The sequence below is a fragment of the Bos grunniens genome, chromosome 16 (genome assembly GCF_055505025.1).
Source record: "Bos grunniens cultivar Pamir isolate PY7600 chromosome 16, Bosgru_T2T1.0, whole genome shotgun sequence".
NCBI lineage: Eukaryota > Metazoa > Chordata > Mammalia > Artiodactyla > Bovidae > Bos > Bos grunniens.
The window spans coordinates 2,443,209-2,471,020 of record NC_141180.1 but is presented as its reverse complement, the minus strand read 5'-3'; the positions used below and the strand labels follow the sequence as shown (position 1 = coordinate 2,471,020).

The following is a 27,812-nucleotide window of genomic DNA, read 5'->3' as shown; positions in this document are numbered from 1 at the left end:
AGAGATCAAGACCATCCCCAAGAAAAAGAAATGAAAAAAGGCAAAATGGTTGCCTGAAGAGGCCTTACAAATAGCCGAGAAAAGAGGAGAACTGAAAGGCAAAGTAGAAAAGGAAAGATATACCCATACGATTGCCGAGTTCAAGGACTAGCAAGGAGAGATAAGAAAGCCTTCCTCAGTGATCAATGCAAAGAAATAGAGGAAAATAATAGAATGGGAAAGACTAGAGATCTCTTCAAGAAAATTAGAGATACCAAGGGAATATTTTATGCAAAGATGGGCTCAATAAAGGACAAAAATGGTATGGACCTAACAAAAGAAGAAGATATTCAGAAAAGGTGGCAAGAATACACAGAAGAACTGTGCAAAAAAGATCTTTATGACCCAGATAATCACGATGGTGTGATCACTCACCTACAGCCAGAATCCTGGAATGTGAAGTCAAGTGGACCTCAGGAAGCATCACTACGAACAAAGCTAGTGGAGGTGATGGAATTCCAGCTGAGCTATCCAAATCCTGAAAGATGATGCTGTGAAAGTGCTGCACTCGATATGCCAGCAAATATGGAAAACTCAGCAGTGGCCACAGGACTGGAAAAGGTCAGTTTTCATTCCAATCCCAAAGAAGGGCAATGCCAAAAAATGTTCAAACTACCACACAATTGCACTCATCTCACATATCAGGCAAGTAATGCTCAAAATTCTCTAAGTCTAGGCTTCAACAACATGTGAACCAAGAACTTTCAGATGTTCAAGCTGGATTTAGAAAAAGCAGAGGAACCCAGAGGTCAAATTGCCAGTATCTGTTGGGTCAGAGAAAAAGCAAGAGAATTCCAGAAAAATATGTACTTTTGCTTCATTGATTATGCTAAAGCCTCTGACTGTGTGGATCACGAAAAAAGTGTGTAAATATCTTAAAAAAGATGGGAATACCAGACCACCTGACCTGCCTCCTGCAAAGCCTGTATGCAGGTCAAGAAGCAACAGTTAGAACCGAATATGAAGCAATGGACTGGTTCCAAATTGGGAAAGGAGTACATCAAGGCTGTGTATTGTCACCCTGCTTAATTAACTTATATGCAGAGTACATCATGAGAAATGCTAGGCTGGATGAAGCACAAGTTGGAATCAAGATTGCTGGGAGAAATATCAATAACCTCAGATATGCAAATGACACCACCCTTATGGTAGAAAGCAAAGAAGAACTAGGGTCTCTTGATGAAGGTGAAAGAGGAGAGTGAAAAAGTTGGCTTAACAGTCAACATTCAGAAAACAAAGATCATGGCACCCGGTCCTATCAATTCATGGCAAATAGATGGGGAAACAATGGAAACAGTGAGAGACTTTATTTTCTTGGGCTCCAGAATCACTGTAGATGGTGATTGCAGCCATGAAATTAAAAGATGCTTGCTCCTTGGAAGAAAAGCTATGACAAACCTAGACAGCATATTAAAAAGCAGAGACATTACTTTGCTGACAAAGGTCTGTATAGTCAAATATATGGTGTTTCCGGTAGTCATGTACGGATGTGAAAGTTGGACCATAAAGAAGACTGAAAGCCGAAGAATTGATGCTTTTGAACTGTGGTGTTGGAGAAGACTCTTGAGAGTCCCTTGGGCTGCAAGGAGATCCTTGCAGTCAATCCTAAAGGAAATCAATCCTGAATATTCATTAGAAGGACTGATGCTGAAGCTGAAGGTCCAATACCTTGGCCAACTGATGCGAAGAGCTATCTCATTAGAAAAGACCCTGCTGCTGGGAAAGATTGAAGGCAGGTGAGATTGAAGATTGAAGCAACCTCTGTTGCTTGCAGAGACAAAGGAGATGCAGCCGAGAAACACCAGTGCAGGCTTGGGCCAGGGTCCACCTCAGTGATACACAAAGCAACATTTTTAAGCTCTTTAAAAATGGAAAACGGAAATGAAAGAGGTTAACATTCTTCATTCCAGAGACCACCACCTGAGGCCAGATTCAAGGAACCAGTGAAGTTCATCAAGAGATTACTTGAGACTAGAAACACACTCTAATATTAACAGCAACCCCACCCTTGAACCATTGCTATAAAGCTCACCAAGTCCTCCTGAATTGTGGCAGTTTTCAGGATAGGATCCTGCTGTGCCCCCCTTTGCTTGGCAAAGCAATAAAGCTATCCTTTTCTGAAAGTATTAGTAAGTCAGTCATGTTCCACTCTTTGTGACCCCATGGACTATAGCCCACCGGGCTTCTCTGTCCATGGGATTCTGTAGGCAAGAATACTGGAGTGGGTTGCCATTCCCTCCTCCAGGGGCCTTCCCAACCCAGGGATCAAGCCCGTGTCTCCTGCACTGCAGGCAGACCCTTTACCATCTGACCCACCAGGGAAGCCTGCCCCAAACGCTATGGTGGTGGTGGTTTAGTCACTAAGTCGTGTCCAACTCCTGAGACCCCATGGACTATAGCCTGCCAGGCTCCCCTGTCCAGGGGATTTCCCAGGCAAGAATACTAGAGTGGTAACAGGGTCTTCCCAACCCAGGGATGGAACCTGGATCTCCCGCACTGCAGGCAGTCTCTTTACCAACGAAAATACCAGGGAAGCCCCAAACTCTGTATCTAAGATCAACCTGGCACTGGTACACAGAGGTCAGGTTTTGGCATCAGTCCCTTTTAACCTGTAAGTGTCTTGGAAGATTTGGAAATAGATACAACAGTTATGACACAAAGGAATCCCACATTACTAATTATTTTGTGTTAAATTCAAGATAATCTATGTTTAAGTATTTGTCCTATTTAAAAGACTTGAGAATCTTACAGCTAAACTTGTGATTGTAATTTAAATAAATAATTGATCTTAAAGTAATGATTTTAAAGTGAAAAGAACAGAAAAGAATCAAAAAATATATAAATACATTGCTGTTGTTCAGTCACTAAGTCATGTCTCACTCTTTGCAACCTCATGGACTGTAGCATGTCAGCCTTCCCTATCCTTGACTATCTCCTGGAGTTTGCTCAAATATATAAATATATATAAAGAATATACACATTAAGCACAACATTGCAAATTAACTATATTGTAATAAGTTGTTTTTTAAAAAAGATAAAACCAAAACTTAAAATAAAAGGGATGCAGAAACTGATCAACTTTGCAAATAGTGCAAACCATTTTTTAACTTGATTTTCAAGTTGAAGTGATTAGACTTCCAAGAACTGTTTAAGGTGCTTGAGAATTATTATTACTAGAATTCTTTATTTTCCAATTATGTGTTTTAAATGTTTAAAGAGAAAATATATTAACTTTAAAAATTATGTTTAAATATCTAAGGGAATTCCACTAACTAAATTTCTAAAGGAGATCAAACTGTTAAGGGGCTTTACTCTGTTTAAGTAGGATAATCAGACACAATGAAAAAGTGGAAGAGAATGTAAAACAGATTATCAAGCTTTGTGAGTTAAACATAAACTTCCAAGGAAAGCCATTATAATTTTAATATAAATTTAAACAACCAAATAGTTCTCTCTACTACGAAAGTAACCACCGACACAACAGCTTCAGCAACACATGAGCCGTGAACTTCCTGATGTTCAGGCTGGTTTTGGAAAAGGCAGAGGAGCCAGAGACCAGAGTGCCAACATCCGCTGGATCGTGGAAAAAGCAAGAGAGTTCCAGAAAAGCATCTATTTCTGCTTTATTGACTATGCCAAAGCCTTTGACTGTGTGGATCACAATAAACTGTGGAAAATCCTGAAAGAGATGGGAATACCAGACCACCTGATCTGCCTCTTGAGAAATTTGTATGCAGGTCAGGAAGCAACAGTTAGAACTGGACATGGAACAACAGACTGGTTCCAAATAGGAAAAGGAGTACGTCAAGGCTGTATATTGTCACCCTGTTTATTTAACTTATATGCAGAGTACATCATGAGAAACGCTGGACTGGAAGAAACACAAGCTGGAATCAAGATTGCCAGGAGAAATATCAATAACCTCAGATATGCAGATGACACCACCCTTATGGCAGAAAGTGAAGAGGAACTAAAGAGCCTCTTGATGAAAGTGAAAGTGGAGAGTGAAAAAGTTGGCTTAAAGCTCAACATTCAGAAAATGAAGATCATGGCATCTGGTCCCATCACTTCATGGGAAATAGATGAGGAAACAGTGGAAACAGTGTCAGACTTTATTTTTCTGGGCTCCAAAATCACTGCAGATGGTGACTGCAGCCATGAAATTAAAAGACATTTACTCCTTGGAAGGAAAGTTATGAGCAACCTAGATAGCATATTCAAAAGCAGAGACGTTACTTTGCCAACAAAGGTTCGTCTAGTCAAGGCTATGGTTTTTCCTATGGTCACGTATGGATGTGAAAGTTGGACTGTGAAGAAGGCTGAGCACCGAATAATTGATGCTGTTGAACTGTGGTGTTGGAGAAGACTCTTGAGAGTCCCTTGGACTGCAAGGAGATCCAACCAGTCTATTCTAAAGGAGATGAGCCCTGGGATTTCTTTGGAAGGAATGATGCTAAAGCTGAAACTCCAGTACTTTGGCCACCTCATGAGAAGAGTTGACTCATTGGAAAAGATTCTGATGCTGGGAGGGATTGGGGGCAGGAGGAGAAGGGGACGACAGAGGATGAGATGGCTGGATGGCATCTCTGACTCAATGACGTGAGTCTCAGTGAACTCCTGGAATTGGTGATGGACAGGGAGGCCTGGCGTGCTACGATTCATGGGGTCGCAAAGAGTCGGACACAACTGAGTGACTGATCTGATCTGATCTGACACAACAGAACTTGTTTTGATAATTAAATTATGAAGATGTGTTATATGTCAACCTCCCCTACAGACTGTAAGCCCCTTTAGAGACCAGAGTTTAAACCAGAAAATCCCACATTGCCTGATACAATCGATACCCAGTAAACATTCACAAAAGAGCTGTCCCCGGTCCTGCCCCCTGGTTTGCTCGGGCTCCATGCTTGTCCCAGCGTCTGCTTCCTGAGTCTGGTATCCTCTAGGTCACCATTCTTCCTGCTCCTGCTGTTACCTCCTCCTTGACTGTCATTTCTACCTCCTCCCCAGCCCTCAGCTTCACCTCTATGCATTCATCCCCTCCATGCATTCCTCCTCCAGTCCAAACTTAGCACCACCACACAGCCACATAAGGAGCCAAAGCAAAAAGTACATACACACACACATATAAGTACAGTGTGTGTTAATACTCGTGACATAAGTGACAAAGGAAAAGTATTCTTTGATTGTTCAAATTTTATTTCCAGAAGCACAGTCTTGTTTGCTTTTACAAAAGAAAATATGATGAGATATTTTTAGTTAGCCACACCTTTTTCAAGAAAAAGCATTCATGATACTACAATCCTACTGAAACAAGCACATGATTAGAAAACATCAAATTATAATTCTATTTACAACATTTGCATCATATTAAAAATCCTACCTTTATTTTCTTATCCTTAAAATGTGAATATTTTTAAAGCTTTCTAATAAATTAGATCTAAAAAATTCTTAGTTATAAAAACATCCCCGTCCCTGGGATTCTCCAGGCAAGAACACTGGAGTGGGTTGCCATTTCCTTCTCCAATAAATTAGATCTAAAAAAATCTTAGTTATAAAAACATAAGAAATGTGTGAAAAGGAAGTCCTAAGTTCACAATGCTTCATCATGAAATAACTGTGTCATTTTCTTTAATAAGAGATTTAAGTTGTACTTTCAGCACTTCCTGGGATGAAACACATACATGCCAAGTATTTAGTTGTGTGGAAATTGGAAAACTTTTGTACCCCAAGTGTTAACTTACTTCTGCTATCAAATAAAACTAGGCTGTTTTAGGCAATATCCAAGTGGATGTATATTGTTACTAAACTACCTAACAATGTGGAAAATTCTTTATTAAAAATAGTAGCTGGGAATTTCTGCTTCTAGCCATGATGGTGTTAACTAGAAACAGATCGGCCTTCCTGCCATGAACCACCAGGACATTGGACAAAATATACGAAGCAACACTTTTCAGATGTTGGACAACCAACAGCACAGGACTGTGATCTCTGAAAGTAAAACACACTCACAACTTGAAACAATCTACTGTACATATAGACTGCAGTCCACCCCAAGGCTGTAGAATAAGTGTCCTTCTCAAGTGCAAAGGGACTGTTGTCCAGGGTAGATCACATGCTGGGCCACACAGCAAGCCTTTGTAAATCCAAGAAAACTGAAATCATATCAAGCATCTTTTCCAAACACAAGGCTGTAAGATTAGAAATCAACTACAAGAAGAAACTGAAAAAAAATCAACACATGGAGATTAACCCTATGTTACTAAACAACCAATGGATCACTGGAGAAACCAAACAGAAAATAAAAACATACCTAGAGACAAATGAAAACAACCATGATTCAAAACCCATAGGGTATAGCAAAAGCAGTTCTAAGAGAGAAGTTTATAAGCAATAGAATTATCTCTCAGAAAACAAGAAAAATCTCAAATAAACAACCTAACCTTACACCTAAAGCAACTAGAGAAAGAAGGACAAACAAAAGCCAAATTAGTAAAAGGAAAGAAACCATAAAGATTAGAGCAGAAATAAATGAAATAGAGACAAAGGAAACAATGGAGAAAATAATTACAAATGAAGCAACTCACAAAGGATTAATCTCCAGAATATACAAGCAGCTCATGCAGCTCAATATCAGAAAAACAACCCAATGAAAAACTGGGCAGAAGACCTACATACAGGTGGCCAACAAACACATGAAAAGATGCTCAACATCACCATTTTCTGAGAAATGCAAATCAAAACTGCAGTGAGACACCACCTCACACCATTCAGAATGCTGCTGCTGCTGCTGAGTCGCTTCAGTCGTGTCCGACTCTGTGTGACCCCATAGACGGCAGCCCACCAGGCTCCCCCATCCCTGGGATTCTCCAGGCAAGAACACTGGAGTGGGATGCCATTTCCTTCTCCAATGCATGAAAGTGAAAACTGAAAGTGAAGTCGCTCAGTCGTGTCCGACTCTTCGCAACCCCATGGACTGCAGCCTACCAAAACTAGACAAAGATATCACAAAAAAGAGAAAACTGCAGGCCAGTGCCACTGATGGGTGTAAATGCAAAAATCCTCCACAGAACACTAGTAGACTGAATCCAACAGTACATAAAATGACCATAAACCACGAGCAAGTGGACTTTATCCCAGGGATGCAAGGATCTTTCAGTATCTGCAAATTAATCAATGTGATACAGCACAAGCAAACAGAAGAATAGAAATCATATGATTGTCTCAATAGCTGCAGAAAAAGCTTTTGACAAAATTCAACACCCATTTATGATTAAAAAAAAAAAAAACAACTCTCCAGAAAATGGGCATAAAAGGAATCTACCTCTACATAATAAAGGCCATATATGACAAACTCACAGCCACCATCATACTCAATGGTGAAAAGCTGAAGGCATTTCCTCTGGGATCAGGAACAAGACAAGGATATCCACTTTCACCACTTTTATTCAACATACTTTTCGAAGTCCTAGCCACTATGATCTAAGAATGAAAAGAAATAAAAGGAATCCGGATCAGAAAAGAAGAAGTAAAACTGTCACTGCTTGCAGAGGACATAACAGTATGCAAAGAGAACCTAAAGACGCTGCCAGAAAACTATGAGACCTCAAGCAAGGTGGTAAAGTTGCAAGATACAAAACTTATATATAGAAATTTGTTGCATTCTTCAGTTCAGTTCAGTTCAGTCGCTCAGTCATGTCCGATTCTTTGTGACCCCATGAATCGCAGCACGCCAGGCCTCCCTGTCCATCACCAACTCCCGGAGTTCACTCAGACTCACGTCCATCGAGTCAGTGATGCCATCCAGCCATCTCATCCTCTGTCATTCCCTTCTCCTCCTGCCCCCAATCCCTCCCAGCATCGGAATCTTTTCTAATGAGTCAACTCTTCGCATCAGGTGGCCAAAGTACTGGAGTTTCAGCTTTACCATCAGTCCTTCCAAAGAAATCCCAGGGCTGATCTCCTTCAGAATGGACTGGTTGGATCTCCTTGCAGTCCAAGGGACTCTCAAGAGTCTTCTCCAACACTACAGTTCAAAAGCATCAATTCTTCAGTGCTCAGCCTTCTTCACAGTCCAACTCTCACATCCATACATGACTACTGGAAACACCATAGCCTTGACTAGACAGACCTTTGTTGGCAAAGTAATGTCTCTGCTTTTGAATATGCTATCTAGGTTGGTCATAAGTTTTCTTCCAAGGAGTAAGCGTCTTTTAATTTCATGGCTGCAGTCACCATCTGCAGTGATTTTGGAGCCCAGAAAAATAAAGTCTGACACTGTTTCCACTGTTTCCTCATCTATTTCCCATGAAGTGATGGAACCAGATGCCATGATCTTCATTTTCTGAACGTTGAGTTTTAAGCCAACTTTTTCACTCTCCACTTTCACTTTCATCAAGAGGCTCTTTAGTTCCTCTTCACTTTCTGCCATAAGGGTGGTGTCATCTGCATATCTGAGGTTATTGATATTTCTCCTGGCAATCTTGATTCCAGCTTGTGCTTCTTCCAGCCCAGCGTTTCTCATGATGTACTCTGCATAGAAGTTAAATAAGCAGGTAACAAAAAACTATCAGAAAGAGAAATTAATGAAACAACCCCATTTACCATCACATTAAAAGGAATAATATACCTAGGAATAAACCTACCTAAAGAACCAAAAGATCTGTACTTCAAAAACTGTAAGACTGAAAGAAATCAAACATGTCACAAACAGATGCAAAGACATACCATGTTCTTGAACTGGAAAAATCAATATTGTCACACCTAAAGCAACCTGCAGATTCAACGCCATTCCTATTGAATTACCAAAGGTATTTTTCACATAATTAAAATAATAATTCACAAATAATTTTAAAATTTGTCTGAAAACACAAAAGACCCCAAATAGACAAAGCCATCTTCAGAAAGAAAAACGGAGCTGGAGGAATCAGGCTTCCTGACTTCAAGAAGCTTCGATTACAAAGATGCAGTATTCAAGATGGCCTGGAACTGGCACAAGGACAGAAATATAGATCGATGGGACAGGAAAGAAAGCCCAGAGATAAACCCGTGAGCCTATGGTCATCTAACCTATGACAGAGGCAAGAATATGCAGTGGAGAAAAGACAGTCTCTACAAGAAGTGGTGCTGGGGAAATGAACAGCTGCAAGTAAAAGAATGAAATTAGAACATTGTCTGACACCACATACAAAAATAAACTCAAAATGGATTAAAGACCCAAATGTAAGACTATATACTATAAAACTCCTAGAGGAAAAAACAGAACGCTCTTTGACATAAATCACAGCAATATCTTTTTGGATCCATCTCTTAGAATAATGGAAATAAAAACAAAAATAAACTATTGGGACCAAATTAAATTTAAAAGCTTTTGCCCAGAAAAGGAAATCATAAGTGAAACAAAGAGACAGCTCACAGAATGGGAGAAAATAATTACAAACAAAGCAACTGACAAGCGGTCAATCTCCAAAATATACAAACAGCTCATGGAGCTCCATATCAGAAAGCCAAACAACCCAATCTAAGAACCGGGCAGGAGACCTAAACAGGCATTTCTCCAGAGAACACACACAGACGACCAAAAAGTACATGAAAAAGTGCTCAACATAATCATTAGAGAAATGCAAATCAAAACTACAGTGAGGTATCACCTCACACCAGGCAGAATGGCCATCATCAGAAAGTCTACAAACAGTAAATGCTAGAGAGGGTGTAGAGAAAGGGAACGGTCCTCACTGTTGGTGGGAATGTAAATCAGTACATACACTAGTGAGAACAGAATGGAGGTTCCTAAAAAACTACACATAGAACTCCTATTATGACCTGGCATCCCAGTCCTGGGCACAGATCTGCAGAAAACCATAATTTTAAAAGATGCACGCACTCCAACGATCATGGTAGCCTATGTACAAAAGCCAAGACATGGGAGCAACCTAAATGCCCATCAACACAAGGACAAAGATGTGTACATGTGTAATGCAGAATATTACTCAGCCATAAGAAAGGAGGAAATAAGGCCAGCTGCAGTGACCCAGAGGGGCCCAAAGACTATTATACCAAGTGAGGTAAGTCAGGCAGAGAAAAACAAATATCATGTGGTATCACTCATTTGCGGAGTCTAAAAAATTTATATAAATGAACTTATTCGCAAAACAGAAACAGACTTCCAAACTTAAAAAACAAACTTACAGTTACCAAAGGGGAAAGGTGGGAGAGGAGGGATAAATTAGGAGTTTGGGATTAACATATACACACTACTGTATATAAAATATTATATACATCTATTATACAAAATAGATAAATCAACAAGGCCTACTGTATAGCACAGGGAACTCTACTCAATATTCTGTAATAATTTATATGAGAAAAGAATCTGAAATGAAAGCATGTATATGTATACGCACACTGAATCACTTTGCTGTCCACCTGAAACTAACACAACACCAAATCAACTGCACTTCAATAAAAAATAAAAAATTAATTAAAAAATAAAAACAAAATTCCACGCCTGAAAAAAACAACTGATAGGGAAAATGGCAAAACAGAAACACAGGAAGGTTGAATGAGAAAATAATAGTTATGATACTTACACGATGAAGTGGGCGGGCATGTGGGGAAGGAGGTGGGGCTTCTAAGTATCTACTGACAGATAGTATCTGAAACAAGTTTCCAAGGGGAAAACAAACTAAAACTAAACTGAAACAGAAACAAGTAAGTTCAACTGAAGTGTATTTACATTTGAGTAATGTAATCACACTTTAAATAATTCCTATGGCTGCATTTATATTAAATTGTAGAACAGGTAATCCATGATGCAAGGAATCACAGAAGTGGTTGCCTGGAGGAACAGGGGTGGGAGTGGAGAGTGGAGGGTGCAGAGCTTGCCTGGGCAGAGGTTCGAGGGAACTTTCCCGATAGATGAATATGTTTTGAGTCTTGACAGAGGATGTGGATTACACAGGTGTCTGCGTTTGGTAAACTCACTGAACCGTAACGTTGCATTTCAACTGTGTGTAAATTATACCTCAATTTTTTTAAGTAAGAGGACAAATTATGGCCTGACTTTATAATTGCAATGTTAACCATAATCAGCTTTGTCACATTGTCACCAAGGAAGTTTCTCAGTATCAGTGCATGGATACATACAGAAGACACAGCAAACTGGACAGTCTTTTCTTCCCCAGTCAGCATGAAACCGCTTGTAAATATTTTGACTTTCGCCACTTCTTTACAAACTGCCAAGAATTTACACCACAGCAACCCCTCCCCAGCTGTTCTAGAGAAAATGATGATCTAAAGGAAGAGGAATAAGATCTGTCTGACTTGCTGATAGTTATAAAGAGAAGCACAAGCCATCTGCCTTAAGTCCTAACCAGCATTTTTCTCATTGTGAATACTACTATCTGAAGTATGCAAGTCCCATACAGACCAACTGACACAGCTGGGCTGTCCTCACTGACAAAACACCCTTTAAAACAATGCTGTATGCCTGCTGCAAGACCCACGAGAGGCGAGGGACTAAAGTCCTTCTGAAAAAGACTTCTGCAAGGAAACTCACGTTTGAAAATTTACCAGATCCCATGTCAAAATGTCTCTTATTCCTGGCAGTTAAAAATTACTTTGCCTAGGAATGGCATTCTGCAAAACCAGCTACTACCTTATCATATTGTTCAGACTGCTGTTCTCTGCGACCAGTAACTCCTTGACTAAAAATGCCCAGGACTTTCCCCTAAAGATCCAATTTCAACTTTATAATCTGCATTGTATTTCCTTATTCATCTGGATTCAAATAATTCCTTAATTATAACAAATCGGCACTTTCTTTACAAGACATCTTGTGCTTAAAATCTCCTATTGGTGTGATCAATTCTTTTGCATATTTCTATAGTAATAAATGAATTTTTCTGATAGTCAAAATAAAAGCAGTTTAAAACTCATTCTACTTGTTCATTATCAATACCTGAGTCTTAGAATAATACCATTTTCAACACTTTTACGCAATCACAAGTGATGATTCATACTAGAATAAGTAGAGAAGAACTTTCCCAGCATATCTCTCAAGCAGGTAAGTGAATATCCAAAAAGAAATTGTAGGTAAAAAGAAAATAAGTATTACAATTCTGTGTAGATATTTATATGTTTTATAAGCTTTTATTTTCATGTCAACGTATTTCAATCCTTTTCAGCAAACTGAATAAAACTAAATGTAGATACTTGGTCTTCTTTTTCACTCCAAGCTAGGGCATGTTCTTTCAAAGCTCTGTGAAGGGGGTGTCCTTCCTTTCCAGAAGTTTCTCATTTCTATCATTTTACTGCAAACTAGTGCAGTTGAGATAATAGTTTCTTCAAATGTGATTTTTTCTCCCATGTAAATAATATCCTGAAGGGGAAGAAAACAAGGCTGTAAACAGCACCGCTGCCTTATATCCACTAGATGTCAGTCATGCTGTTAGCATCATTTACATTCTTAATCCTGACTGACACAGACGGAAACGTCATTCTAATACCAAACCCATCCCTGATTCGGCTGCACAACCCACAGGGGCACCTAGGACATTACACGATGAGAAATAAGCCTCGTTCCCAGGGAAACTACGGTTCTGCTATCAATGGGATGCAGCTTTTGCCAAGTGCCGAGGTTAGGTGCTGCGTCTGTGGGGTCACAGAGTCTGACACGACTGAGCGACTGAACTGAATGGCGAGGTGAGGACAGCTGGGCTGGGGACAGCTGTCACGCTGATCCGTTTATAAGGAAGGGTCACGAGCTAATAATTTCAGAGAAATGTTTTCAAAAACTCAAGCTTGTGGAAAGAGGGAAGCAGAACACTTTTTATACATAGAACACTCAGAATATCTCAAAGAACACCATTCTTTCTCCTTCAAAAATGCTATTTATATTGAAAAGAAAACATTCATGAGAATACTGACTTAAGAAGATAGAACATCCTGGGTGGTTGCCACCGAAATCACAAATTAGTTCTATTCTTTCAGACACCTGAAGTCCTTTTCTCAGTAAAATACTGCATGAGGTTTGCAAGAAAAGTTCTTAAGGATTCTCATGGAAAAGTACCCTATAAGGTACTCGTTGTTCCTGGGAAGGCAGTCAAGGGACTGTTTACCCAACTCCCAGATGGCCCCAGGCCACTCAACACAGTAATCGTCACCATGGACCGGGCCATCTCACCAGAACAGCAAGGGCTCTACAGCATCCCTAAGTAAAGGAGGTAAAATTAAAACAAGACCCATAAAGATCTTTGGGAAAGTCTTGATTTCATTGACAGTGAAATTAAGAAACTAAGTCGTCTCTAATTTTCTTCTAGGATCTTCCATCCTGTGATGCAAACATGTTCTTTTCCTCAAGATAATCATCTTTTCTGATGACTAGCTGTAACATGTTAGCTGTTCCTGAAGACAGAAAAATATAAGTACATGCTGTCAGTTACAGTACTCACTGAGACCTCTGGTCCCTGGCTTTTGTGATAGAAAGCTTTTGGTTCTGCACCGCTCACACCTAGGGCAAGTCAAGGGTTTCCTACCCGAATTTTCTCTGTGTTGCCTCAACTCCCTTTTCTCACCACCTAACCCCCTTCTTGGGCTTTCCAGGAGGCTCAGTGGTAAAGAATCCATCTGCCAATGCCGGAGACACAAGAGACACGGGTTCCATCCCTGGGTCAGGAAGTTCCCCGGAAATGGCAACCCACTCCAGTATTCTTGCCTGGGAAATCCCCTGGACAGAGGAAACTATAGTCAATAAGTCTGTGTGCAGAGTCAGACACGACTGAGCACACACACCCAACCCCCTGCCTACACTCCCGCCACACACGCTCCTCTCTGAAGAAGTATCAGTTTGGAGACAAGTGCGTCCCGTCTAAACCGTGCTGCAGATAAACGCACCGTAAGGGCCTTGTGTAGTGTGCTTTCTACCTGCTGGAAGCAGCATCCCCTGCTTCCACCATCACCAACACCTGACTTCATAACTAGGCACACCATCTGAGTTTATCACACGTGCTGGAGGAACAAACAGCGGGACTCGGAGCTCTAAGGTGCGGCGATCCACACACACCCTCACTCTGGGTGTCGCCCCACTGCTGGGCACACTGTTAAGGAGGTCGTGTGTTCACTGAGTTTTTCAACGCATGTGCGTCTGCCCGCTATGCCAGGGGCTGGGCTAGGCATTGGCGAGGAAGCTGTGAAACGGGCAGATGCAGTCTGTTCTCACAGAACGGAAAGTCTAGTAGAGAAAGAACAGTGATGAGTTAAATCACATAAGGTTCTAATGGGAAGTAAAATCACCAGAGGTGATTAACAGTTACGATACTGCAGGTGGTACGTTTACCAGTATAAACGTCACATGCCATGCCATGCCTGCTGCTCAGTCACATCCAACTCTTTGCGACGCCATGGGCTGTAGCCCACCAGGCTCCTCTGTCCCTGGGATTCTCCAGGCAAGAATACTGGAGTGGGTTGGCTTCCCAGGTGGCTCAGCAGTAAAGAATCCGCTTGCCAATGCAGGAGACACCAGAGGTTTGGGTTCAATCTCTGGGTCTGGAAGATCTTCTGGAGGAGGAAAGGGCAACCCACGCCAGTATCCTTGCCTGGAGAGTCCCGTGGACAGAGGGCCGCACAGAACAGGAACACACGCTCCCCCAGGTAGTGTCCTGAGTCGCATGATGATTCTAGTGTCGATTCCAGACCCGCAGTTCAAGGAGCCCAGGGTGCCTGAACCTGGCACTTCTAGAGTGTTTTTATTTCAGTTACTTCCGAATTCTGGGAGCCTGGATGAACCTCAGGAGTAAACTGCTAAGGAGACAGACCCTAGCCCACTGCTTTCATTATTAATTTAAAATTTTATTTCCTCAAAAACCTGACCAAAGGATGTTACCAACTGCCAGAGAGAAGGAGAGCCGAGATTAAAAAGCCATCCCCTTTTCCTTTAGTTAGACTCCCTAGAAGAGACTTTAAGGAGAAAACCCTGCAAGACCTCAAAACCAACCCAGCTGTCACTGCACAACTTATAGGGGAGAAAGTAGCTAATAGACTGTCAGAAGCGAGAGGTTTATTAAAGCAAGCAATTAGCCCTTTACTTTAAAGGGATGTGAAGTCGAGCACGCGAGGTGATTTAAGCCTTTTGAAAGGAAGGACGAAGCATTCAGGGCTGTAGGGATAAAGGCACAAAGATTTAATGAACATCTGTCTAGCATCTTCCACTTGGTAAGTGGCTTCCACTTATTTTATTAGCTTCTCACAGTCACCCTGTTAAACAGCAGGGCAGATACACATCTTTCTGTGGTCCCTGAAGGTGGGTCATTTAAGTCACAATGAAGCACACACTCCATGAGTTTACATAAACGCACAGCAACACAGGCAGGCACCGATGGAGCCGCCAACCAGTCACCCGCACAGCTCAGGTTCCTGAAGGGCGTCGGTAAGACAGCCACCAACCAGTCACCCACACGGCTCAGGTTCCTGAAGGGCATCGGCAAGAATGGGAAGGGGCAGAGCCTGGGGCGAGGATGACCCTCAGGAGAAGATTGAGGAGGTTTTAGACAAACACGAGCCATGTCTCACCCAGGTTCAAATGACTTGGCTAAGACTGGACCCAGCCCACAGACACAGAAAACAAATGTCTGGCTCCCGAAGGGGAAAGGGAGGAGGGCTAAATCAGGAGCTGGGGACTAACATATGCACACTATTATATATAAAACACGGAGAAGGAAATGGCAACCCACTCCAGGATTCTTGCCTGGAGAATCCCATGGACAGAGAAGCTTGGCAGGCTGCAGTCTATGGGGTCGCAAGAGTCGGACACGACCGAGCAACTAAGCACGCACACACACACATATATAAAACAATCAACAAGGACCTACTACATAGCACTGGGAATTATATTCAATACTTTGTAATAATCTATAAGGGAAAAGAATCTGAAATATGTGCGTGTGTGTGTGTATATATATCTATATATACACATGGGCTTCCCAGGTGGCGCTAGTGGTAAAGAACTCGCCTCCCAAAGCAGGAGACATAAGAGATGCAGGTTTGATCCCTGGGTCGAGAGCGCCTGGAGGTTGGCATGGCAACCCACTGCAGTATTCTTACTGGCATTCCCACAGATGGAGGAAGGAGCCTAGTGGGCTACAGTCTAGGGGGTTCCAAAAGAGTTGAACACAACTTAGAAACTAAACAACAATAAATGTACAACGGAGTCACTGCTGTACACCAGAACTAACACGGCACTGCAATCAACTACACTCCAGATAAAAGGAAGAAGTAGGCCCAGCCCCCGGCCTCGCCAGCGCACCTTACTTTCTCTTAAACAGCTTTTAGAGCAGGAAAAGAGGTCAGGGCGCTGGCATCTGCTGAACAACAGGCCGGCCGTGTGCAAGGAGGGTTCTAGGTGCCGATACCAGACCCTATTTCCTTCCCACCGCAAACCTGTAAGACACTGTAACAGCCTTAGTTTCATAGATGAAGAAAACGAGTCTCAGAATTGAAGTGGCTCACTCACTCATCTGACCATGGCAAGATAGGAAGCCTGGATTTGAATTCAGGTCTGTTTTTGAAAGTTTGTGATATTTATGGGAACATAATTCGGTGCAGCCACTGTGGAAAACAATATGGTGTTTTCTCAAAAAAAAACACAAAAACATGATCCGACGATTTTCTCCTGGGCGTATATCCAAAAAAAACCAGACCACAAATGTGAACAGATATAAGCTCCCCAGTGTTCTCAGCAGCACCAGTCACAATGGCCAAGACATGAAGCGACCCAAGTGGACAATGAAGACGTAGGGTGTGTGTGTACACATATACACACACACACACACACACACGGTGGGGTATCACTCTGCCAAAACAAGGAATAAAATGTTACCATTTGCAGCCGCGTGGATGGACTTGGAGGTGTTGTGGTAAGTGAAATAAGCCAATTATGGTAAGTGAAATAAGCCAGACAGAGAAACAAATACTGTATGATATCATGTATATGTGGAATCTAAAAACTACAATCTAAAAACTAGTGAACATAACAAGAAGAAGCAGACTCACAGAGAACAAACCAGTGGATACCCGTGGGGAGGGGCAATACAAAGGTGAGGGGAGGGAGAGGTACAAGCTTTCGGGGGTGAGACAGGCTCAGGATGTATTGTACAACATGGGGGATAATAACTGAAAATGGAGTGTAACCTTTAAAAATCATTTAAAAAAGAAAAAGAAAGAAGTTTGTGGTTTTTTTAAAACGATGTTGGTGCTCACTGTCATTGCTGCTTATTGTTTAGTTGCTAGGCTGTGTCCGACTTCAACCCCATGGACTGCCAGGCTCGTCTGTCTGTGGGATGCCCCAGGCATTACCATTTCTTGCTCCAGGGGATCTTCTTGACCCAGGGATGGAACCCGAGTCTCCTGCATGGCATTTTTTGATTGTACTATGTCTATTTCTTGGGTTGACCCCAGAGCACCTCTCTTTGCATTTTAAGACGTGTAGCATACGTTTTTCAGGGCAAGAACCATGTTTGCTGGCCCTTGAAATATTTGGTATTTCTGAAATAACTGCTTTCGGCCATGTTATCCAAAGGGACATTGAAGAAAACATTAAAACACTTAATTCAAAAACCAAAACAAGACACAAGCAAGCCTGGACACAAGATATTACATAACAGAATTAAATAGATAGTTGAATAAATAGTTAAACAAGAGATTGAACAACTTGGATAACCTCAACTTTTTATCACCAAAACAAACACATGCTTTTGAGAGATTAGGCAATTATTTTGGTATGAGCTTAACCACATCACTTAATTTATTCCAAGGAAACATGAAACCATATTGATGATATTAGAAAAATTTGCATTTACCATAGGGCTATCCACAAAATATTTTTGGCAATATACACTGCTATAGCAGAGATATTTGAATATTCATTTTTCATATAAAAAATTGTCAGTGCCCAACAGGAAAAAACACTCCTATAATCAATTATCTCAGAAAGTGAGAAAATGTATTATGAAGCAAGTATTTTATTCTTTATCCCAATTTACCTTCTATTGTCTTAAAGGGAACTCTTCAGATTCCAGTCATATCCCGGCATGAAAAACTATCAGGTTGCTCTTAGAAAAAGTATAAACTGAGCCCATCCAAACCCCAAAACACTTCACCCAAGAGCGAACAACCTGAAGCTTGTTCTCCATCCGGAAAATTGTTCATCCATATCCCTCCCATTTCCTCAGTACTGTGACCTTACCCCAGCTGGTGAGCCTGCCCCGCAATCCATTTCGACTCCACCGCAGAAATAAAATGCACACATACTGTAGCTGTAATTCAATTAATCTTCTCCTTGGGTTTCCTCTGCTCCATGCCAGGGTCATTTGTAAGGCCATCACTCACGCCAAACTGTTGCACCTGTGCTGCTGTGGAAATAGCCCCTTCCTCCCCCTCCCCATCCTCCCAGGCATGGTGCCCTAATCACCTTGTTCCCAGGCACAAAAGCTTTCCTCTGCAAGCGCAGAATGCTAGAACCCCCCAAGCGCTGGCAAGGAAATATTTAAACGTAATCAGAGGACCTTCCTTTGTTTTATTTATTTTTTTCCTGGGGAAATGCATCTCTCGAAGGTATTCGGTGTATTCTTTTGCTCTTCCGTGAGGCCGCATCGTGGCACAGTGGCAGAGTGGTCACAGCCTGCAAAACTAAATATTTTCTTCTCTTTTCGGGACGGACGCGGATGATACGTGCCTGGTCCCCTCGACCGTCTCTAATTGAATTCCTTGCTTCATTTAAACTGCTTAAACTTGGCTGTGGCAGTCCCTTCCTCCCCGACCGGACCGGACGTGGAGCCCCTGACAGCCGCCCTCTCACCTGCGGTTCCCTAGCCCCGACCAGCTGCAGAAACCCGGCTCAGCTCTCCCCAGACCCCTCCAGGCTTCAGTCCTTCCAACTTCATGGAGCTTCTAGCAGAAGAGCCAAATTGTGTTCTATGTGTCTACATTCATACGGTTGAAAGTCAAACTGGCCTTCCATCTCTGCTCTGTCGCTTTGGAGCTGTGTGAGCTTAGACAACTTACTAGACATCTCTGAGTTTCAGGTTATTTATAAAGTGGGAGGGGGGATAACAGCACTATACAGGGTTGCTGTGGGCATTGAATAGGGTAATGCAGGGGTTCCCAACCTGTTTAGCACCAGGGACCGGCTTCATGCAAGGCAGTTTTTCCAGGACTGGGTTGGGGCATGGAGGGGATGGTTTGGAGATGTTTCAAGCTCAGTACATTTATGGTATGATCTCTAACCTAACGCCACCCCTGATCTAACAGGAGTTACCGGTCTGTGGCCTGGAGGCTGGGGACCCATGGGACAATGGATATAAAGCCTCTAACATAATACCTGGCCCACACTCTGCACACAAAGGATGTGGTGGCCCTCCTTTCCACGTCCCTGAAAGATTACCGAGTGTCCCAAATATAATCAGAGCAAGCAAAGATGCAGACAGATCTAACTCCATCACTATCAAGACAACAGGCTCCCCTAGTAGCTCAGATGGTAAAGCATCTGCCCGCAATGCAGGAGACCTGGGTTCAATCCCTGGGTTGGGAAGATCCCCTGGAGAAGGAACCCACTCCAGTATCCTTGCCTGGAAAAGTCCATGGACAAAGGAGCCTGCAGGGCTATAGTCGATGGGGTGGCAAAGAGTCGGACACCACTGATGACTAACACACATCAAGACAACAAGCAGCGGACAGACCTACAGGCTTGTGGGGTCCAAGCTCCCAGGGCCGGAGTCCTCAGACTTCAGCCCGCGCTGCCCCCGTGAGGAGAGCTGGGAAAACACGGGCCACAGGTCCCTCCTCCTCGGAGCTGCAGATTTCGAAGGCCTGGGCCGGCCCTTGATAATCTACCTTTAAAAGAAGCTCCTGGTGCCCTGGCTTCCCAGGTGGCTCAGATGGTAAAGAATCTGCCTGCCAATGCAGGAGATGTGGGTTCAATCCTTGCGTGGGGAAGGTGCCCTGGAGGAGGCCTTGGCAACCCACTCCAGTATTCCTGCCTGGGAAATCCCACGGACAGAGGAACCTGGCAGGCTACCGTCCATGGAGTCGCAAAAAGTTGGATACGACTGAGCCCGCAAACACCCTGTGCGCCCCTGATGCTCTTGCTGGTGGCTTACGGGCCATATTTTCAGGACCACCACTTTACAGGGCGTGACAGTAAGCAGTCTGGGGGAACCTACTGACGTGACAGGATAAACAAAAGTCTCAAGTTGAAAAAAGTCCAAGTTTTGGAGTTCTGAGAGAGCGTCACCAAAGGCAACCCCCTGCTTCATGGCAGAGCCCAGGTCACCAAGCCGGAGCTCCCCGAGTAAATCGCACTCTGCCAGCCCCAGCGAGAGATGCTCAAGTTACTCGCTTTTCTTCTTTTTTCAAGGGGTAGGGGGTTTCAGATGAACACTGCTTATTTCCTCTTCCCTGTATAATTTGGCCAGTAGGATAGAGGTTAACGCTTTAATCCCTCAAGTAAAGTACCCTACTCTTTGAGACAGGCTAGGAGCTGGAACCCGCAACCCTTTGCACACTGCTTGCTCCTGGACACACCTCTCTTCCAGCAACAAGATACAAAGAAACTACACGGGACTAAAAATACTGCCTGCATGTGCAGCTGGGGGAAATTCTGGACCAAAAGATACAAAGACAAACAAAAAAAACCCAACTGCCACTTCTGGAGAGTCTGGGGCAAAAACAGGCAGTTGGAACTGCGCATGCCCCCTGCACTCAACACCACCGGCGGGGGAGAGGGGGGACCACCTAAACCACCCTGTGACTGGACCCCTGGACACCCCCGCCAGCCATCACCCCATGTAAGAAACGAGATCGCCTCGCTCCCCCACCAGGGAGAGAGCAAGCAAGGGAGCCTGTTGTTTGTTCTTGCCCCCCCACCCCACTCCACACTGCTGCAGCAGGGGCCCCCATAAAGCATGGCCTGGATTTCTTGTCTGGCCTCTAGTCAGTTTCTACTGATGGGAGAGAGCCAAGAACCTGGTCGGTATCACTTTGATGATAAACAGGCTGATGACTATCACCTGGAACAACCCCGTGCGGCAGCGGTGGTGTATGGGCCGCAGGCAGGGCTCCCTGCTGCCCAGCCGCTGGGAGACAGAGGGCAGCAAGGGGCTGACACCCAGGACGGCAGCTCTGGGGCTTCTGTGCATGCGCCCCAGTGCTCACAGCAGCACTGTCTGCAACAGTCAAGACGTGGAAGCAACCTAAACACACATCGACAGAGGAATGGGTAAAGATGTGTACATGTATACACTGGAGTATTACTCTGCTATTAGAAAGAACAATAATGCCATTTGCAGCAACATGGAGGGAACTAGAGATTATCCTAAGTGAAGTGAGTGAGTGAAGTTGCTCATTCATGTCCAACTCTTTGCGACCCCACGGACTGTAGCCCACCAGGATCCTCTGTCCATGGGATTTTCCAGGCAAGAGTAGTGGAGTGGGGTGCCATCTCCTTCTCCAGAGGATCTTCCCAATCCAGGGATCGAACCTGGGTCTCCCGCATGGTAGGCAGATGCTTTACCATCTGAGCTACCAGGGAAGTCAAGTGAAGTAAACCAAAGACAGATACATGAAATCCCTTGTATGTGGAATGTAAACCATGACACACATGAAGTTACAAAACAGAAACAGAGTCACAGACGTAGAAAACAAACTCATGGTTTCTGGGGTGGCGGGGAGGAGGGAGGAGGGATAAACGGGGAGACTGGGGTTGACGCACACATACTGCTGTGATAACATGGATAACTAACAAGAAGCTGCTGTTTACCCCAACACTCTGCAATGACGTCCACGGGAAAAGAACCTGAAGAAGAGTGGATATGTGTATGTGTGTAGCTGATTCAGCTCGCTGTCCATCCAAAACTAGCACAGCATTGTAAATCCACTGTACGCTAATAAAATTTTTTAAATAAAAATAAATAAAAATGGAATGGAAGTTAAAGCTCAGACAGTACGCGTCATTTCCCCACTGCCCCTGTTATGACCTGATGATGATGATGTTGTTTTCAGACCTGACTCCAAGGCATTATTTCCTCTCTGCCATTCCAGTGCCTTTTCTGTAAGATCAGGAGATTGAACTCTGACTCTGCTTCCTTCTTGCTGGTTCATTCTGTGATTTACTGGATCTCCTCATCCAAATTTACAGTAAAAATTTTTTTGTTAAATCCATATAGTCCCAGCATGTGCTCAAATGCTAAGTCGTGTCCGACGCTTTTGCAGCCCCATGGACCATAGCCCCAGAGAAGGCAATGGCACCCCACTTCAGTACTCTTGCCTGGAAAATCCCTTGGACGGAGGAACCTGGTAGGCTGCAGTCCATGGGGTCGAGAAGAGTCTGACAGGACTGAGCGACTTCACTTTCACTTTTCACTTTCATGCACTGGAGAAGGAAATGGCAACCCACGCCAGTGTTCTTGCCTGGAGAGTCCCAGGGATGGGGGAGCCTGGTGGGCTGCCATCTATGGGGTCGCACAGAGTCGGACACAACTGAAGCGACTTAGCAGCAGCAGCAGCAGTAATAACTTGGCACTTTGGAGGTGGCCTGAACTCACACAGCAGGCAGCCAACACCGTCATTTAATCTGAAGTACATTTGCAAACACCCTCGAGAACAGCCATGTCCTCTGCCGTCGGCAAACGCTCGGCAAACACTGTGAGTCTGATGTCAAAGCAGAAAGCTGGACAGAGTGGATGGAAATGCTGACATCAGGGGTGAGAAGAGGCAGAAGGCAGGCTCTGGTACACAGCACTGGGCACCAGGTCACAGCTGCCCACCGATCACCCAGGGTGCTCCTGTCCCAGGCCAGAACCACGCAGAATGTGAGGAAAGTGCTGCCACCATTTCAGCCTGCCCCCCAGAGAAGCAATATCCTGGGGAAATGTCAAGGTTCAGTTGGAAGATAGGCGTGGTCCAGAACCGAGGTCAGGAGACGCCACGGTCGTATAAGACAGTTTATGAATGGGTAGCCGAGAATGTTTCATGCTGACTAATGATTTAAAGGTAAAACATGTTTTGTGCTCTTGCTTTATTTAAATAAGATGCACTGAAAGAAAGGCTGCCTCTATTTGTAGGAGGTTGGACCATATTCCAACCTAAAATATGCTTATTTTATAGTGCCAGGGCTCAGTGGGTAAAGAATCTGCCTGCAATGCAGCAGACATGGGAGACACAGGTTTGATCCCTGGGTCAGGAAGATCCCCTGGAGAAGAAAATGGCAACCCACTCTAGTATTTTTGCCTGGGAAATTGCATGGACAGAGGAGCCTGGCGGGCTGCAATCCAAAGGGTCACAAAAGAGTGGGACACGACTGAGCACAAAGTCAAAATAATTCGCATGAGCAGCAAGTGACATTCATTTGGATGAAAAAACAGGCATAGAAAACTTGAGTCATCATATGTTAGTAAGCTAATTACTGAGACCAGAGAAGAAGGGGAGATGATACATTAAAGGAAAGAAAATAATAAGAAAGAGAGAATAATTTTCTTGAAGGCGGAGGGGCACAGCCGAGACTGAGGAGCTAGGTAGGGCAGCTGCAGGCCGCCCGACAGTCGGGTCACAGCTGGGGACGGTGGGGACGGAAGAGCTCCCTTTCCTCTGAGTGTCTGCCAGTCTCGGTGCCACCACGAGCGACCACGAGCGAGCGACTCGTCTGAATTACTGTGTAGCATGCGGTGTTTTCAATCATTTCAGGCCTCATTAGATCACAGTATCACATAGGTCATATTACACTGTGCTCGGGAGAAGTGGCACAGACTTATTCTTTTTCTGGGAGTTAAAATATTGGTTTCCCCCCATTTCTTTTAAATATGTAAATATAAAAGCTCAGATGACTTTACTTTATCCAATATATCAAAATAAACCTGGGGCATAACTATCATTGTAACACAAGGTCAATATGAACCAATGATGCAATCCTTCAAATCATGATTTGGCTGTCGACTTCCTGGATTGTATCCCTCCAGGCTCCTCTGTCCGTGGGATTCTCCAGGCAAGAATACTGGAGGGGATTGTCATTTCCTCCTCCAGGGGATCTTCCTGAGCCAGGGTCTGAGCCTGCATCTCCTGCATTGTAGGCGGCTTCTTTACCATCTGAGCCACCAGGGAAGCCCTTTCTTTTTCTTTCACTCTCCATCTCAGGTTTAGGATGGAGTGGAGGGAGAGTGGGGAAGCACAGAATGAAAGGAGAGGACATTGCTCAGAGGAAGGAAGAGTCAGGACTATGGGTGGCAGGATTGTGGGGAAGCCACCAGGGAAGCCCTTTCTTTTTCTTTCACTCTCCATCTCAGGTTTAGGATGGAGTGGAGGGAGAGTGAGGAAGCACAGAATGAAAGGAGAGGACATTGCTCAGAGGAAGGAAGAGTCAGGACTGCAGGTGGCAGGATTGCGGGGAAGGCAGAGTGGAGACCACCGTTATCAGGAGCATGACTTCAACTTGGGCTGCCGGAGCAGCCTGCTCCCCGCTCTGAGAGGCAGAGTCACCTGTCTGTAGGGGTCGTCACCCTGAGGACTTCCAGTGTCTCTCACATCCACCTAGTCGGTCTCCCTGCCTTTTCTTCCCTAAACGTCCAGCTCTGCTGTGCACCCACGGACTTGGTCCCTCAAGATGCAGCTCAGTCAACACCCCTGAGAATTTTCAGATCACTTGCCTCCCTCTGAAACATACAGTGGACCACTCCCTCTTCCGTGCCAGCACACAGTCCTAAAACACACGGGTTGTATTTTATTAAATTCGGATCTCAATTCTCTTCCTGCCTGAGGGCAGGAATGGTGTCAGTCTCATTATGACATACTTATCAAGATCTGTCAGCTAAAAGACAAGTGATTCAGTTATACTGTCTTACTTCTCATGACATCAACTAGTATCTTTTAGATAATACTCTAATCAATATGGAGAAGGCAACGGCACCCCACTCCAGAGGAGCCTCGTAGGCTGTAGTCCATGGGGTCGCTAAGAGTCGGGCACAACTGAGCGACTTCACTTTCACTTTTCACTTTCATAAATTGGAGAAGGAAATAGCAACCCACTCCAGTGTTCATGCCTGGAGAATCCCAGGGACGGCGGAGCCTGGTGGGCTGCCGTCTACGGGGTCGCACAGAGTTGGACACGACTGAAGTGACTTAGCGGCAGCAGCAGCTAATCAATATAGAACTCAAGCTAAAACGCAGGACGTCTTCTTTACAAGCTGACCAAGTGAGCTTTAACCTCCAGATGATCCCAAACACAGGACATTTGGGAAGATGCAGATTCCCGCTGCAGGAGGCCACCAGGAGCTCTTCAGCCCTGTCTGTAAAAACAGGAGTAAAGCAAAGAAAAAGGCTAGAGCTCCAATACTTTGGCCCCCTGATGAGAAGAGCCACGGTGTCGGAAAAGACCCTGGTGCTGGGAACAACTAAAAGCAAAATGGGAGCAGGGCGGCAGAGGATGAAATGTGTAAATACTGTCACCAACTCAACTGACGTGAACCTGAGTAAACTCGGGAAGACAGTGAAGGACCGGGGAGCCTGGTGTGCTGCAGTGCACGGGGTCACAAAGAGGCGGACACAACGTAGTGACCAAGCAATAACAACACAGAAGCGAAGGATGTTCAACTTGTCAGTTACTACACTCAGAAGATTGGAGGACACACTCTGTGGTCAGAGAGGAAAACCCCAGCCTTCCACATTCAGGCAAAGCAGCATTTTTAAAAAATCTACAAAATTGGAAATGCCTGTCTTAGAAGTAGCAGCTTTCTCATAAGGCTCTTAACAGCGACTATGAGATATTTGCAATGAGAGGTGATGCTGGCACTATTTATAAATTTATAACTATAAATGTATAAAATATTATAATTATGATATTTGTAATTCTAATTATATCATAAATGTTTTAATGCTTTAGCTGGGAGGGATCCACATGAGTATCACAAAAGCACCTCTTTTCAGTGATTACTATTTTATCTCCTTTGGGAAAAGAGATGATCGACATATGAATCTAGAAAACAAAAATCTAGATTTTTGTGTGTCGCTATAACCACACACAATCCAAATATTTTAAGCACCTAGTCTCAGCAGTTTCAGAGTGGAGCTTTTGTTCAATAGTTGCTTGCATTTTTATTTATTAAATAATTTATACTTTCCATTTTTTTGAAATTTCCTTTGATCAGGTCCCCTTCTCAATGCCAGAATACTTACCAGCATAAAGGCAGACTTTGAGAAACAAAGATAACTTTGCTTGTTTACATGTCCATCACAGCTAATCACATCTTAAAATCTTCAAGTCTACAAAGTCATTACCTTCGTCAAGGCAGCTTGTACCCCACACTGTCAGGTCGTCTGGAATATTTACTTAAACCCAGAAGCTGCCTGGCAAGAGAAAGTCTGGGTTTGTAGAGATAGATGAGGACTGGCATTTACTTATGTTCAGAAAATAAACTCCGACTCTATCATACTGAGCAGGACCTCCCCATAAATTCAACTACAATTGTATTCAATGTAAAAGTCAATTTTGTTTCATTTTCTGCATTTTCTTTTTCATCCAAGGTAGTCTCCATTCCCCAAGGTGTTGCGACCTCAACCTCCTTATATCTCAAAGCGGCTCCCTCTGATCCTCTTAGCTTCAGCGAGCACCTTGAACTCGTCCTCCAATTATCTGTCTTCAACAAATGCATTACGCACGCTAAGAAGACCTTTTCCTACCAATTTTTAAATCTGCATTTATTTGAGAAGCTTATATATGCCTAGTTGTTTACCCTCAAATCATCAAAAGAATTGATGGTGGGGGTGATTTTATCACCAGGAAATCTTTGTAAGCCACTGATACTAACACATTTTCAGAAAACTTTTAAAGACATTTTTAATACAGAAAATTGGGTTTCTTCAGACCATAGCTGATGTGGAACTTCAAATCTCAGCTTATCTGCATCTGCGTGATAGAAACAGCCTCTTATCTTGGAGATAAACAGTTATTTAATTCACCGGGCAATTTCTTTCCTCCATACTTTCTAATCAAATTCGAAAATGTTTTGCAGAGATTCAGTGGAAATAGCTACTTCTCTAAGGGCAGCCCAATTTAGAAATAAGCAGACCTACAATACTCCTTCAGTATGTATGTTTTTAAGTACAGTTAATTTACAATGTTGTGTTAGTTTCAGCAAAGTGATTCAGATATATATATATATATTCTTTTTCATATCCTTTTCCAGTGTGTATTTTAAATATAGAAAAATCTGACCTCTGAACTACCAGTTCCACTTAGAATTTTGAGATAAACAATACTAATCCCTAGTCTTTAAAATACAACTTTTGGTGAACTTAGAACTTAGGAAAAGATGAGTGAGTTAATGGAATTAAGTCAAAGGTATTACTATAAAGACATTTGAGGACACCTTCCTCAGAAATCACACATATGAGTCTAGGTTCTCCACTTCTGAACCTTCTTAAAGAAGGTGCTGTTTTACTGCAGCTGAGCTGTTCTTTTAATACAACAGCAAAATAACAATGCTGTGTGTTCCCGGAATAAAGACGAGGATCGTGCAGATATCATATTTACAACCACCTCTTCCCTAGGTTATTCGTCTATCTCGTCCTCTGCTCAGGTCTCTCATCAGTCAGCCAGCGAAGGTCAGACTCACCTCAATGGCTCAGCACACCAGGCTTCTTTCCATTCCAGGTGGAGACAGAAAATCTGAATCTTTACCATGCTGACCTTATTGTTTTACAAGCTATTGATTGTGGCTATCAAGTCCCAACAGTTC

The 27,812-nt window shown here is 43.4% G+C and overlaps 1 long non-coding RNA gene and 1 other non-coding gene across 2 annotated transcripts in view; both read right to left on the bottom strand.

Annotated features, from left to right (window-relative positions):
- Nucleotides 1-21,303, bottom strand: part of LOC147356037 (uncharacterized) — a 214,512-nt gene extending 193,209 nt beyond the window's left edge. Inside the window, exon 1 of the long non-coding RNA XR_015142984.1 lies at nucleotides 19,770-21,303. This is a non-coding gene — a long non-coding RNA (uncharacterized LOC147356037). The remainder of the gene's footprint in view (nucleotides 1-19,769) is intronic.
- A 244-nt stretch (nucleotides 21,304-21,547) lies between these two features.
- TRNAG-ACC (transfer RNA glycine (anticodon ACC)) lies at nucleotides 21,548-21,619 on the bottom strand. The gene has a single exon. It is a non-coding gene; the product is annotated as a tRNA-Gly (tRNA).
- Between the last annotated feature and the right edge of the window lie 6,193 nt (nucleotides 21,620-27,812).